The sequence below is a fragment of the Anabrus simplex genome, chromosome 2, assembly GCF_040414725.1.
Source record: "Anabrus simplex isolate iqAnaSimp1 chromosome 2, ASM4041472v1, whole genome shotgun sequence".
NCBI classification, from domain to species: domain Eukaryota; kingdom Metazoa; phylum Arthropoda; class Insecta; order Orthoptera; family Tettigoniidae; genus Anabrus; species Anabrus simplex.
Genome location: NC_090266.1, coordinates 372,545,337 through 372,560,311, shown reverse-complemented (window position 1 = coordinate 372,560,311; position 14,975 = coordinate 372,545,337).

Genomic DNA, 14,975 nt, shown 5'->3' with positions numbered 1-14,975 from the left:
AGGTGATTTGTTTTTGGAAACTCCACTTAAGGGGAACCCAAAAGGTGTGAAATTTTAAAATGAGAATTTTTACAGTATATCTAAAAAAAACTTAACATGTTACAGAAGTGAAAACTGGCATTTTTATCTCTATTAAACATAAAGAAACGTGTATTTTAAATTTTCGGAAATACCACTTGGGTGGAAGGGGGGGGGGTGAAAGTGACTGAAAATGGTGTTGAATTCTTTTAATTAGGCTACTGATATCTTAAAAATGAAGATGTTACAGACGTGAAATTTGATATTTGCAATCTGCTTTAAAAATAAAGAAACACGTATTCTCGGAAAATCCAATGAAGCGGGGGGAGGGATGTGAAAGAATTGAAAAATTAATTGACTTTAATTGTATGAGAATATATACATCTAATAAAAACTAAAGTTGTTACAGACGTGAAAATTCGTATTTGGATCTCCTTTAAAAACAAAGAAAAACGCGTTTTGGGGGGGGGAATCTTGGGGGGCGGGAGTGTAAAGGAGTTGAATTCCTTTCATGAGGACACATAAATCTAAAAGTGAAGAAGTTAGAGCCGTGATAATTGGTATTTAGAAGATCCTTCACTATTAAAGAAACAAGTATTTTTTGCGGGAAGATTCACTTAGGGGGGGAGGGGGAGTAGTTCGAAATTAAGTGACAAAAGTAAATTATATTTATGGGATACTTATATCTCAAAACTGAAGGTAATAGACGTGAACATTGGTGTTTGAAATCTTCTTTAAACATAAAAAACAAGCCTTCTTTTAATTTTTTTTTTGGGCGGGGGGTGCCGGTAAATAAACTTAACGGCGGTGGGGTGTAGAAGGAGGTGAGACCAATTGATTTTACTGTTCTTAATGTACTTATAAGGATCCTCCGTTGCTCAGGCGGCAGCGCGCCGGCCTCTCACAGCTGGGTTCCGTGGTTCAAATCCCGGTCACTCCATGTGACATTCGTGCTGGACAAAACGGAGGCGGGACAGGTTTTTCTCCGGATACTCCGGTTTTCCCTGTCATCATTCATCCCAGCAACACATAATAGTAATAATAATAAGAAGAATAAGAATAAGAATATCATTAATAATAATAATAATAATAATAATGTTCCGGACCGTCGTCAAATGTGCGGACCGCGCTGGAAACGGCTCCTGGACGGGTAATGACTAAGAATGCAGCCGGCCGCGGGTTCAGTGCAGCCAAGGCTCCCAATAAGACACCACGCCGGATCTCCTGAAGGATTTTATCCAGATTAAAAATGATTATAGGAATATACGGTATGTCAAAGATTTACGGACCCAACTGACCGGGAAGAATACCTGAGCCTAGCCCAGGAAGTACGAAATCGATTGCTGGAAAGGAAGATTGAAAAATGGGAGGAAACGTGCCGTAATCTAATAGAAAACGAGTCAGATCGGGAATTTTGGTGGATTCTCGCTGAAAACGTGTCAGATCGCGAATTTCGGCGGATTATATATCTAAAACAATAAGCATTCAATTATAAATTTCAGTATAATACCGTAGCGAAGCACGGGTACCATGCTAGTATATATATAAAATAACTTGTCCTGACTGACTGATTCATCATCGCCGAGCCAAAACTACTGGACGTAACGAAATGAAATTTTGGGGATATGTTCATATTAAGATGTAGGTGCTCGCTAAGAGAGGATTTTTGGATATTCCTTCGCTAAGGGGGTGAAAAGAGGGGTGAAATTTTAAAATGAGTGTGTCTATATCTCGAAAGTTTAAAAGTTTACAGATGTAAAAATTGGTATTTAGAATCTTCTTTAAAAATAAGGAAACACGTATTTTTTTGTTTTCAGATAATCCTAATAGGAGGGGTGAAAAGGGGTGAAAATGGGAAAAATGGGTTGAATGCCCTTAATCAGTATACCAGTACTTATATCTCAGAAACTAAAGATATTACAGACCTGAAAATTGGTACTTTTGATCTCTTTTAAAAATAAAGAAACACGTATTTTTTTGTTTTTGGATAATCCAATTAATGGGAGGGTGAAAAGGGGGTGAATTTTTAAAATGAGTGAATCTATATCTCCAAACTTTTAAAGTTTGAAGATGTAAAAATTGGTATTTAGAATCTTCATTAAACATAAAGAAACACGTATTTTTTTGTTTTCGGAAAATCGCAATAGGAGGGGTGAAAAGGGGTGAAAATGGGAAAAATGGGTTGAATGACCTTAATCAGTATACCAGTACTTATATCTCAGAAACTAAAGATATTACAGACCTGAAAATTGGTACTTTTGATCTCTTTTAAAAATAAAGAAACACGTATTTTTTTGTTTTTGGATAATCCAATTAATGGGAGGGTGAAAAGGGGGTGAATTTTTAAAATGAGTGAATCTATATCTCCAAACTTTTAAAGTTTGAAGATGTAAAAATTGGTATTTAGAATCTTCATTAAACATAAAGAAACACGTATTTTTTTGTTTTCGGAAAATCGCAATAGGAGGGGTGAAAAGGGGTGAAAAATGGGTTGAATGCCTTTGATGAGGCTACATATATTTCAGAAACTGAAGATATTACAGACCTGAAAATTGGTGTTTGGGATCTCCTTTAAAAATAAAGAAACACGTATCTTTTTGTTTTTGGAAAATCCAATTAATGGGGGGTGCAAAGGGGGTGAATTTTTAAAATGAGTGTATCTTTATCTCAAAACTGTTACAGTTTATAGATGTAAAAATTGGTATTTAGAATCTCCTTTAAAAATAAAGAAACACGTATTCTTTTGTTTTCGGAAAATCCCAATAGGAAGGGTGTAAAAGGGTGAATAATGGGTTGAATGCCTTTAATGAGGCTACTTATATTTCAGAACCTGAAGATATTACAGACCTGAAAATTGGTATTTGGGATCTACTTTAAATGTAAAGAAACACGTATTTTTTCGTTTTTGGAAAATCCAAATATTGAGGGGTGAAAAGGGGGGTGAATTTTTTAAAATGAATGTGTCTACATCTTAAAACTTTAAAATTTACAGATGTAAAAATTGGTAGTTAGAATCTCCTCTAAAAATAAAGGAACACGTATTTTTTTGTTTCCTGTAAATCCCAATAGGAGGGGTGTAAAAGGGTAAAAAATTGGTTGAATGCCTTTAATGAGGATACATATATCTCAGAAACGGAAGATATTACAGAACTGAAAATTTGTATATGGGATCTCCTTTAAAAATAAAGAAACACGTATTTTTTTAGTTTTTGGAAAATCTTATTAATGGCGGTTAAACAGAAGTGACAAATTGGGGTGAATTTTTTGAAAGATTATCTTGGAAACGTAAAGTGTTACAGACGTAAAAAGTGGGTGTTTGGAATCTCCTACAAATGTAAAGAAACATAGGTGATTTGTTTTTGGAAACTCCACTTAAGGGGAACCCAAAAGGTGTGAAATTTTAAAATGAGAATTTTTACAGTATATCTAAAAAAAACTTAACATGTTACAGAAGTGAAAACTGGCATTTTTATCTCTATTAAACATAAAGAAACGTGTATTTTAAATTTTCGGAAATACCACTTGGGTGGAAGGGGGGGGGGTGAAAGTGACTGAAAATGGTGTTGAATTCTTTTAATTAGGCTACTGATATCTTAAAAATGAAGATGTTACAGACGTGAAATTTGATATTTGCAATCTGCTTTAAAAATAAAGAAACACGTATTCTCGGAAAATCCAATGAAGCGGGGGGAGGGATGTGAAAGAATTGAAAAATTAATTGACTTTAATTGTATGAGAATATATACATCTAATAAAAACTAAAGTTGTTACAGACGTGAAAATTCGTATTTGGATCTCCTTTAAAAACAAAGAAAAACGCGTTTTGGGGGGGGGAATCTTGGGGGGCGGGAGTGTAAAGGAGTTGAATTCCTTTCATGAGGACACATAAATCTAAAAGTGAAGAAGTTAGAGCCGTGATAATTGGTATTTAGAAGATCCTTCACTATTAAAGAAACAAGTATTTTTTGCGGGAAGATTCACTTAGGGGGGGAGGGGGAGTAGTTCGAAATTAAGTGACAAAAGTAAATTATATTTATGGGATACTTATATCTCAAAACTGAAGGTAATAGACGTGAACATTGGTGTTTGAAATCTTCTTTAAACATAAAAAACAAGCCTTCTTTTAATTTTTTTTTTGGGCGGGGGGTGCCGGTAAATAAACTTAACGGCGGTGGGGTGTAGAAGGAGGTGAGACCAATTGATTTTACTGTTCTTAATGTACTTATAAGGATCCTCCGTTGCTCAGGCGGCAGCGCGCCGGCCTCTCACAGCTGGGTTCCGTGGTTCAAATCCCGGTCACTCCATGTGACATTCGTGCTGGACAAAACGGAGGCGGGACAGGTTTTTCTCCGGATACTCCGGTTTTCCCTGTCATCATTCATCCCAGCAACACATAATAGTAATAATAATAAGAAGAATAAGAATAAGAATATCATTAATAATAATAATAATAATAATAATAATAATGTTCCGGACCGTCGTCAAATGTGCGGACCGCGCTGGAAACGGCTCCTGGACGGGTAATGACTAAGAATGCAGCCGGCCGCGGGTTCAGTGCAGCCAAGGCTCCCAATAAGACACCACGCCGGATCTCCTGAAGGATTTTATCCAGATTAAAAATGATTATAGGAATATACGGTATGTCAAAGATTTACGGACCCAACTGACCGGGAAGAATACCTGAGCCTAGCCCAGGAAGTACGAAATCGATTGCTGGAAAGGAAGATTGAAAAATGGGAGGAAACGTGCCGTAATCTAATAGAAAACGAGTCAGATCGGGAATTTTGGTGGATTCTCGCTGAAAACGTGTCAGATCGCGAATTTCGGCGGATTATATATCTAAAACAATAAGCATTCAATTATACATTTCAGTATAATACCGTAGCGAAGCACGGGTACCATGCTAGTCTATATCTATATATATATAAAGTAGCTTGTCCTGACTGACTGATTCATCATCGCCGAGCCAAAACTACTGGACATAAAGAAATGAAATTTTGGAGATATATTCATATTAAGATGTAGGTGCTCGCTAAGAGAGGATTTTTGGATATTCCGTCGCTAAGGGGGTGGAAAGGGGGGGTGAAATTTTAAAATTAGTGTGTCTATATCTCAAAACTTTAAAAGTTTACAGATGTGAAAATTTGTATTTAGAATCTCCTTTAAAAATAAGGAAACACGTATTTTTTTGTTTTCAGAAAATCCCAATAGGAGAGGTGAAAAGGGGTGAAAATGTGGAAAATGGGTTGAATGCCCTTAATCAGTATACCAGTACTTATATCTCAGAAACTGAAGATATTACAGAGCTGAAAATTGGTACTTTTGATCTCTTTTAAAAATAAAGAAACACGTATTTTTTTGTTTTTGGAAAATCCAATTAATGGGGGGGTGAAAAGGGGGTGATTTTTTAAAATGAGTGTATCTATATCTCAAAACTGTTACAGTTTATAGATGTAAAAATTGGTATTTAGAATCTCCTTTAAAAATAAAGAAACACGTATTTTTTTGTTTTCGGAAAATCGCAATAGGAGGGGTGAAAAGGGGTGAAAATGCGGAAAAAGGGTTGAATGCCCTTAATCAGGATACCAGTACTTATATCTCAGAAACTGAAGATATTACAGACCTGAAAATTTGTACTTTTGATCTCTTTTAAAAATAAAGAAACCCGTATTTTTTTGTTTTTGGAAAATCCAATTAATGGGAGGGTGAAAAGGGGGTGAATTTTTAAAATGAGTGAATCTATATCTCCAAACTTTTAAAGTTTGCAGATGTAAAAATTGGTATTTAGAATCTTCATTAAACATAAAGAAACACGTATTTTTTTGTTTTCGGAAAATCGCAATAGGAGGGGTGAAAAGGGGTGAAAAAGGGGTTGAATGCCTTTGATGAGGCTACTTATATTTCAGAAACTGAAGATATTACAGACCTCAAAATTGGTGTTTGGGATCTCCTTTAAAAATAAAGAAACACGTATTTTTTTGTTTTTGGAAAATCCAATTAATGGGAGGATGAAAAGGGGGTGAATTTTTAAAATGAGCGAATCTATATCTCTAAACTTTTAAAGTTTGCAGATGTAAAAATTGGTATTTAGAATCTTCATTAAACATAAAGAAACACGTATTTTTTTTTGTTTTCGGAAAATCGCAATAGGAGGGGTGAAAAGGGGTGAAAAAGGGGTTGAATGCCTTTGATGAGGCCACTTATATTTCAGAAACTGAAGATATTACAGACCTGAAAATTGGTGTTTGGGATCTCCTTTAAAAATAAAGAAACACGTATTTTTTTGTTTTTGAAAAATCCAATTAATGGGGATGAAAAGGGGGTGATTTTTTAAAATGAGTGTATCTACATCTCAAAACTGTTACAGTTTATAGATGTAAAAATTGGTATTTAGAATCTCTTTTAAAAATAAAGAAACACGTATTCTTTTGTTTTCGGAAAATCCCAATAGGAAGGGTGTAAAGGGGTGAATAATGGGTTGAATGCCTTTAATGAGGCTACTTATAACCTGAAGGTATTACAGACCTGAAAATTGGTATTTGGGATCTACTTTAAATGTAAAGAAACACGTATTTTTTCGTTTTTGGAAAATCCAAATATTGAGGGGTGAAAAGGGGGGTGAATTTTTTTAAATGAATGTGCCTGCATCTTAAAACTTTGAAATTTACAGATGTAAAAATTGGTAGTTAGAATCTCCTCTAAAAATGAAGGAACACGTATTCTTTTGTTTCCTGTAAATCCAAATAGGAGGGGTGTAAAAGGGTGAAAAATGGGTTTAATGCCTTTAATGAGGATACATATATCTCAGAAACGGAAGATATTACAGAACTGAAAATTTGTATATGGGATCTCCTTTAAAAATAAAGAAACACGTATTTTTTTTAGTTTTTGGAATATCCTATTAATGGAGGTTAAACAGAAGTGACAAATTGGGGTGAATTTTTTGAAAGATTATCTTGGAAACGTAAAATGTTACAGACGTAAAAAGTCGGTGTTTGGAATCTCCTGTAAATGTAAAGAAACATAGGTGATTTGTTTTTGGAAACTCCACTTAAGGGGAACCCAAAAGGGGTGAAATTTTAAAATGAAAATGTTTACAGTACGGTATATCTAAACAAACTTAACATGTTACAGAAGTGAAAAATGGTATTTTTTATCTCTATTAAACATAAAGAAACGTGTATTTTTAATTTTCGGAAATACCACTTGGGTGGAGGGGGGTGAAAGTGACTGAAAATGGTGTTGAATTATTTTAATTAGGCTACTGATATCTTAAAAATGAAGATGTTACAGACGTGAAATTTGATATTTGCAATCTGCTTTAAAAGTAAAGAAACACGTATTCTCGGAAAATCCAATGAAGCGGGGGGTGGGGGGTGAAAGAATTGAAAAATTAATTGACTTTAATTGTATGAGAATATATACATCTAATAAAAACTAAAGTTGTTACAGACGTGAAAATTCGTATTTGGATCACCTTTAAAAACAAAGAAAAACGCGTTTTGGGGGAGAAACCATCTTGGGGGGCGGGAGTGTAAAGGAGTTGAATTCCTTTCATGAGGACACATAAATCAAAAACTGAAGAAGTTAGAGTCGTGATAAATGGTATTTAGAAGATCCTTCACTATTAAAGAAACAAGTACTTTTTGCGGGAAAATTCACTTAGGGGGGGGGGGGGAGTAGTTTGAAATGAAGTGACAAAAGTAAATTATATTTATGGGGATACTTATATCTCAAAACTGAAGGTAATAGACGTGAACATTGGTGTTTGGAATCTCCCTTAAACATAAAGAAACACGCCTTCTTTTAATTTTTTGGAGGGGGTTTGGCAGTAAAAACTAACGGCGGTGCGGTGTAAAAGGAGGTGAGACCAATTGATTTTACTGTTCTTAATGTACTTATAAGGATCCTCCGTTGCTCAGGCAGCAGCGCGCCGGCCTCTCACAGCTGGGTTCCGTGGTTCAAATCCCGGTCACTCCATGTGATATTCGTGCTGGACAGAACGGAGGCGGGACAGGATTTTCTCCGGATACTCCGGTTTTCCCTGTCATCATTCATCCCAGCAACACATAATAGTAATAATAATAATAATAAGAAGAAGAATAACATTATTAATAACCAAAACCAAAACCCCATGGCACTACAGCCCTTGAAGGGCCTTGGCCGACCAAGCGACCGCTGCTCAGCCCGAAGGCCTGCAGATTACGAGGTGTCGTGTGGTCAGCACGACGAATCCTCTCGGCCGTTATTCTTGGCTTTCGAGACCGGGGCCGCCATCTCACCGTCAGATAGCTCCTCAATTCTAATCACGTAGGCTGAGTGGACCTCGAACCAGCCCTCAGGTCCAGGTAAAAATCCCTGACCTGGCCGGGAATCGAACCCGGAGCCTCCGGGTAAGAGGCAGGCACGCTACCCCTACACCACGGGGCCGGCTAACATTATTATTATTAATAATAATAATTATCATAATAATAATAATAATAATAATAATAATAATAATATTCCGGACCGTCGTCAAATGTGCGGACCGGGCTGGAAACGGCTCCTGGACGAGTAATGACTAAGAATGCAGTCCGGCCGCGGGTTGAGTGCCGCCAAGGCACCCAATATGACACCACGCCGGATCTCCTGAAGGATTTTATCCAGATTAAAAATGATTATAGGAAAATACGGTAAGGCAAAGATTTACGGACCCAACTGACCGGGAAGAATACCTGAGTCTAATCCGAGAATTACGAAATCGATTGCTGGAAAGGAATATTGAAAAATGGAAGGAAACGTGCTGTAAAATAATAGAAAACGAGTCAGATCGGGATTTTTGGAGGATTCTCGCAGAAAACGAGTCAGATCGCGAATTTCGGCGGATTATATATCTAAAACAATAAGCATTCAGTTATAAATTTCAGTATAATACCGTAGCGAAGCACGGGTATCTTGCTAGTCTATATATATATAAAATAACTTGTCCTGACTGACTGATTCATCATCGCCGAGCCAAAACTACTGGACGTAACGAAATGAAATTTTGGGGATATGTTCATATTAAGATGTAGGTGCTCGCTAAGAGAGGATTTTTGGATATTCCTTCGCTAAGGGGGTGAAAAGAGGGGTGAAATTTTAAAATGAGTGTGTCTATATCTCGAAAGTTTAAAAGTTTACAGATGTAAAAATTGGTATTTAGAATCTTCTTTAAAAATAAGGAAACACGTATTTTTTTGTTTTCAGATAATCCTAATAGGAGGGGTGAAAAGGGGTGAAAATGGGAAAAATGGGTTGAATGCCCTTAATCAGTATACCAGTACTTATATCTCAGAAACTAAAGATATTACAGACCTGAAAATTGGTACTTTTGATCTCTTTTAAAAATAAAGAAACACGTATTTTTTTGTTTTTGGATAATCCAATTAATGGGAGGGTGAAAAGGGGGTGAATTTTTAAAATGAGTGAATCTATATCTCCAAACTTTTAAAGTTTGAAGATGTAAAAATTGGTATTTAGAATCTTCATTAAACATAAAGAAACACGTATTTTTTTGTTTTCGGAAAATCGCAATAGGAGGGGTGAAAAGGGGTGAAAAATGGGTTGAATGCCTTTGATGAGGCTACATATATTTCAGAAACTGAAGATATTACAGACCTGAAAATTGGTGTTTGGGATCTCCTTTAAAAATAAAGAAACACGTATCTTTTTGTTTTTGGAAAATCCAATTAATGGGGGGTGCAAAGGGGGTGAATTTTTAAAATGAGTGTATCTTTATCTCAAAACTGTTACAGTTTATAGATGTAAAAATTGGTATTTAGAATCTCCTTTAAAAATAAAGAAACACGTATTCTTTTGTTTTCGGAAAATCCCAATAGGAAGGGTGTAAAAGGGTGAATAATGGGTTGAATGCCTTTAATGAGGCTACTTATATTTCAGAACCTGAAGATATTACAGACCTGAAAATTGGTATTTGGGATCTACTTTAAATGTAAAGAAACACGTATTTTTTCGTTTTTGGAAAATCCAAATATTGAGGGGTGAAAAGGGGGGTGAATTTTTTAAAATGAATGTGTCTACATCTTAAAACTTTAAAATTTACAGATGTAAAAATTGGTAGTTAGAATCTCCTCTAAAAATAAAGGAACACGTATTTTTTTGTTTCCTGTAAATCCCAATAGGAGGGGTGTAAAAGGGTAAAAAATTGGTTGAATGCCTTTAATGAGGATACATATATCTCAGAAACGGAAGATATTACAGAACTGAAAATTTGTATATGGGATCTCCTTTAAAAATAAAGAAACACGTATTTTTTTAGTTTTTGGAAAATCTTATTAATGGCGGTTAAACAGAAGTGACAAATTGGGGTGAATTTTTTGAAAGATTATCTTGGAAACGTAAAGTGTTACAGACGTAAAAAGTGGGTGTTTGGAATCTCCTACAAATGTAAAGAAACATAGGTGATTTGTTTTTGGAAACTCCACTTAAGGGGAACCCAAAAGGTGTGAAATTTTAAAATGAGAATTTTTACAGTATATCTAAAAAAAACTTAACATGTTACAGAAGTGAAAACTGGCATTTTTATCTCTATTAAACATAAAGAAACGTGTATTTTAAATTTTCGGAAATACCACTTGGGTGGAAGGGGGGGGGGTGAAAGTGACTGAAAATGGTGTTGAATTCTTTTAATTAGGCTACTGATATCTTAAAAATGAAGATGTTACAGACGTGAAATTTGATATTTGCAATCTGCTTTAAAAATAAAGAAACACGTATTCTCGGAAAATCCAATGAAGCGGGGGGAGGGATGTGAAAGAATTGAAAAATTAATTGACTTTAATTGTATGAGAATATATACATCTAATAAAAACTAAAGTTGTTACAGACGTGAAAATTCGTATTTGGATCTCCTTTAAAAACAAAGAAAAACGCGTTTTGGGGGGGGGGAATCTTGGGGGGCGGGAGTGTAAAGGAGTTGAATTCCTTTCATGAGGACACATAAATCTAAAAGTGAAGAAGTTAGAGCCGTGATAATTGGTATTTAGAAGATCCTTCACTATTAAAGAAACAAGTATTTTTTGCGGGAAGATTCACTTAGGGGGGGAGGGGGAGTAGTTCGAAATTAAGTGACAAAAGTAAATTATATTTATGGGATACTTATATCTCAAAACTGAAGGTAATAGACGTGAACATTGGTGTTTGAAATCTTCTTTAAACATAAAAAACAAGCCTTCTTTTAATTTTTTTTTTGGGCGGGGGGTGCCGGTAAATAAACTTAACGGCGGTGGGGTGTAGAAGGAGGTGAGACCAATTGATTTTACTGTTCTTAATGTACTTATAAGGATCCTCCGTTGCTCAGGCGGCAGCGCGCCGGCCTCTCACAGCTGGGTTCCGTGGTTCAAATCCCGGTCACTCCATGTGACATTCGTGCTGGACAAAACGGAGGCGGGACAGGTTTTTCTCCGGATACTCCGGTTTTCCCTGTCATCATTCATCCCAGCAACACATAATAGTAATAATAATAAGAAGAATAAGAATAAGAATATCATTAATAATAATAATAATAATAATAATAATAATAATGTTCCGGACCGTCGTCAAATGTGCGGACCGCGCTGGAAACGGCTCCTGGACGGGTAATGACTAAGAATGCAGCCGGCCGCGGGTTCAGTGCAGCCAAGGCTCCCAATAAGACACCACGCCGGATCTCCTGAAGGATTTTATCCAGATTAAAAATGATTATAGGAATATACGGTATGTCAAAGATTTACGGACCCAACTGACCGGGAAGAATACCTGAGCCTAGCCCAGGAAGTACGAAATCGATTGCTGGAAAGGAAGATTGAAAAATGGGAGGAAACGTGCCGTAATCTAATAGAAAACGAGTCAGATCGGGAATTTTGGTGGATTCTCGCTGAAAACGTGTCAGATCGCGAATTTCGGCGGATTATATATCTAAAACAATAAGCATTCAATTATAAATTTCAGTATAATACCGTAGCGAAGCACGGGTACCATGCTAGTATATATATAAAGTAGCTTGTCCTGACTGACTGACTGATTCATCATCGCCGAGCTTAAACTACTGGACATAAAGAGATGAAATTTTGGGGATATATTCACATTATGACGTAGGTGCTCGCTAAGAGAGGATTTTTGGATATTCCTTCGCTAAGGGGGTGAAAACGGGGGTGAAATTTTAAAATGAGTTGCTCTATATCTCAAAACTTTAAAAGTTTACAGATGTAAAAATTGGTATTTAGAATCTTCTTTAAAAATAAGGAAACACGTATTTTTTTGTTTTCAGAAAATCCAAATAGGAGGGGTGAAAAAGGGTGAAAATGGGAAAAAATGGGTTGAATGCCTTTAATCAGGATACCGGTACCTATATCTCAGAAACTGAAGATATTACAGACCTGAAAATTGGTACTTTTGACCTCTTTTAAAAATAAAGAAACACGTATTTTTTTCTTTTTGGAAAATCCAATTAATGGGAGGGTGAAAAAGGGGTGAATTTTTAAAATGAGTGAATCTATATCTCCAAACCTTTAAAGTTTGCAGATGTAAAAATTGGTATTTAGAACCTTCATTAAAAATAAAGGAACACGTATTTTTTTGTTTTCGGAAAATCGCAATAGGAGGAGTGAAAAGGGGCTATAAAGTGGTTGAATGCCTTTAATGAGGCTACTTATATATCAGAAACTGAAGATATTACAGACCTGAAAATTGGTGTTTGGGATCTCCGTTAAAAATAAAGAAACACGTATTTTTTTGTTTCTGGAAAATCCAATTTAGGGGTGGGGTGAAAAGGGAGTAATATTTTAAAATGAGTGTATCTATCTCAAAATGTTTAAAGGTTATATATGTGAAAATTGGTATTTAGAATCTCCTTTAAAAATAAATACACACGTATTTTTTCGTTTTTGAAAATCCAAATATTGGGGGGTAAAAAGGGGGAGGGTAAATTTTTTAAAATGAGTGTGTATACATCTTAAAACTTTAAAATTTACAGATGTAAAAATTGGTAGTTAGAATGTCCTCTAAAAATAAAGGAAAACGTATTTTTTGTTTCCTGTAAATCCCAATAGGAGGGGTGTAAAAGGGTGAAAAATGGGTTGAATGCCTTTAATGAGGATACATATATCTCAGAAACGAAAGATATTACAGAACTGAAAATTTGTATATGGGATCTCCTTTAAAAATAAAGAAACACGTATTTTTTAGTTTTGGAAAATCCAATTAATGGCGGTTAAACAGGAGTGACAAATTGGGTGAATTTTTGAAAGACTATATCTACAGAATATCTTGGAAACGTTAAATGTTACAGACGTAAAAAGTGGGTGTTTGTAATCTCCTGTAAATCTAAAGAAACATAGGTGATTTGTGTTTGGAAACTCCACTTAAGGGGAACTCAAAAGGGGTGAAATTTTAAAATGAGAAATTTTACAGTTTATCTCAAAAAACTTAACATGTTACAGAAGTGAAAAATGGTTTTTTATCTCTATTAAACATAAAGAAACGTGTATTTTTAGCTTTCGGAAATACCACTTGGGTGGAGGGGGGGGGGTAAAAGTGACTGAAAATGGTGTTGAATTCTTTTAATTAGGCTACTGATATCTCAAAAATGAAGATGTTACAGACGTGAAATTTGATATTTGCAATCCGCTTTAAAAATAAAGAAACACGTATTCTCGGAAAATCCAATGAAGGGGGGGGGGGGTGAAAGAATTCAAAAAATTAATTGAATTAATTGAATGAGAATACATACATCTAATAAAAACTAAAGTTGTTACAGACGTGAAAATTCGTATTTGGATCTCCTTTAAAAACAAAGAAAAACGCGTTTTGGGGGGAAACCATCTTGGAGGGCGGGAGTGTAAAGGAGTTGAATTCCTTTCATGAGGACACATAAATCAAGAACTGAAGAAGTTAGAGTCGTGAAAATTGGTATTTAGAAGATCCTTTACTATTAAAGAAACAAGTATTTTTTGCGGGAAAATTCACTTAGGGGGGGGGGGGGGAGGAGTGTGAAATGAAGTGAAAAAAATAAATTATTTTTATGGGGATACTTATATCTCAAAACTGAAGGTAATAGACGTGAACATTGGTGTTTGAAATCTTCTTTAAACATAAGAAACAAGCCTTCTTTTAATTTTTTTTTGGGGGGGGGGGTTGCCGGTAAATAAACTGAACGGCGGAGGGGTGTAGAAGGAGGTGAGACCAACTGATTTTACTGTTCTTAATCTATATATATATAAAATAACTTGTCCTGACTGACTGATTCATCATCGCCGAGCCAAAACTACTGGACGTAACGAAATGAAATTTTGGGGATATGTTCATATTAAGATGTAGGTGCTCGCTAAGAGAGGATTTTTGGATATTCCTTCGCTAAGGGGGTGAAAAGAGGGGTGAAATTTTAAAATGAGTGTGTCTATATCTCGAAAGTTTAAAAGTTTACAGATGTAAAAATTGGTATTTAGAATCTTCTTTAAAAATAAGGAAACACGTATTTTTTTGTTTTCAGATAATCCTAATAGGAGGGGTGAAAAGGGGTGAAAATTGGAAAAATGGGTTGAATGCCCTTAATCAGTATACCAGTACTTATATCTCAGAAACTAAAGATATTACAGACCTGAAAATTGGTACTTTTGATCTCTTTTAAAAATAAAGAAACACGTATTTTTTTGTTTTTGGATAATCCAATTAATGGGAGGGTGAAAAGGGGGTGAATTTTTAAAATGAGTGAATCTATATCTCCAAACTTTTAAAGTTTGAAGATGTAAAAATTGGTATTTAGAATCTTCATTAAACATAAAGAAACACGTATTTTTTTGTTTTCGGAAAATCGCAATAGGAGGGGTGAAAAGGGGTGAAAATGGGAAAAATGGGTTGAATGACCTTAATCAGTATACCAGTACTTATATCTCAGAAACTAAAGATATTACAGACCTGAAAATTGGTACTTTTGATCTCTT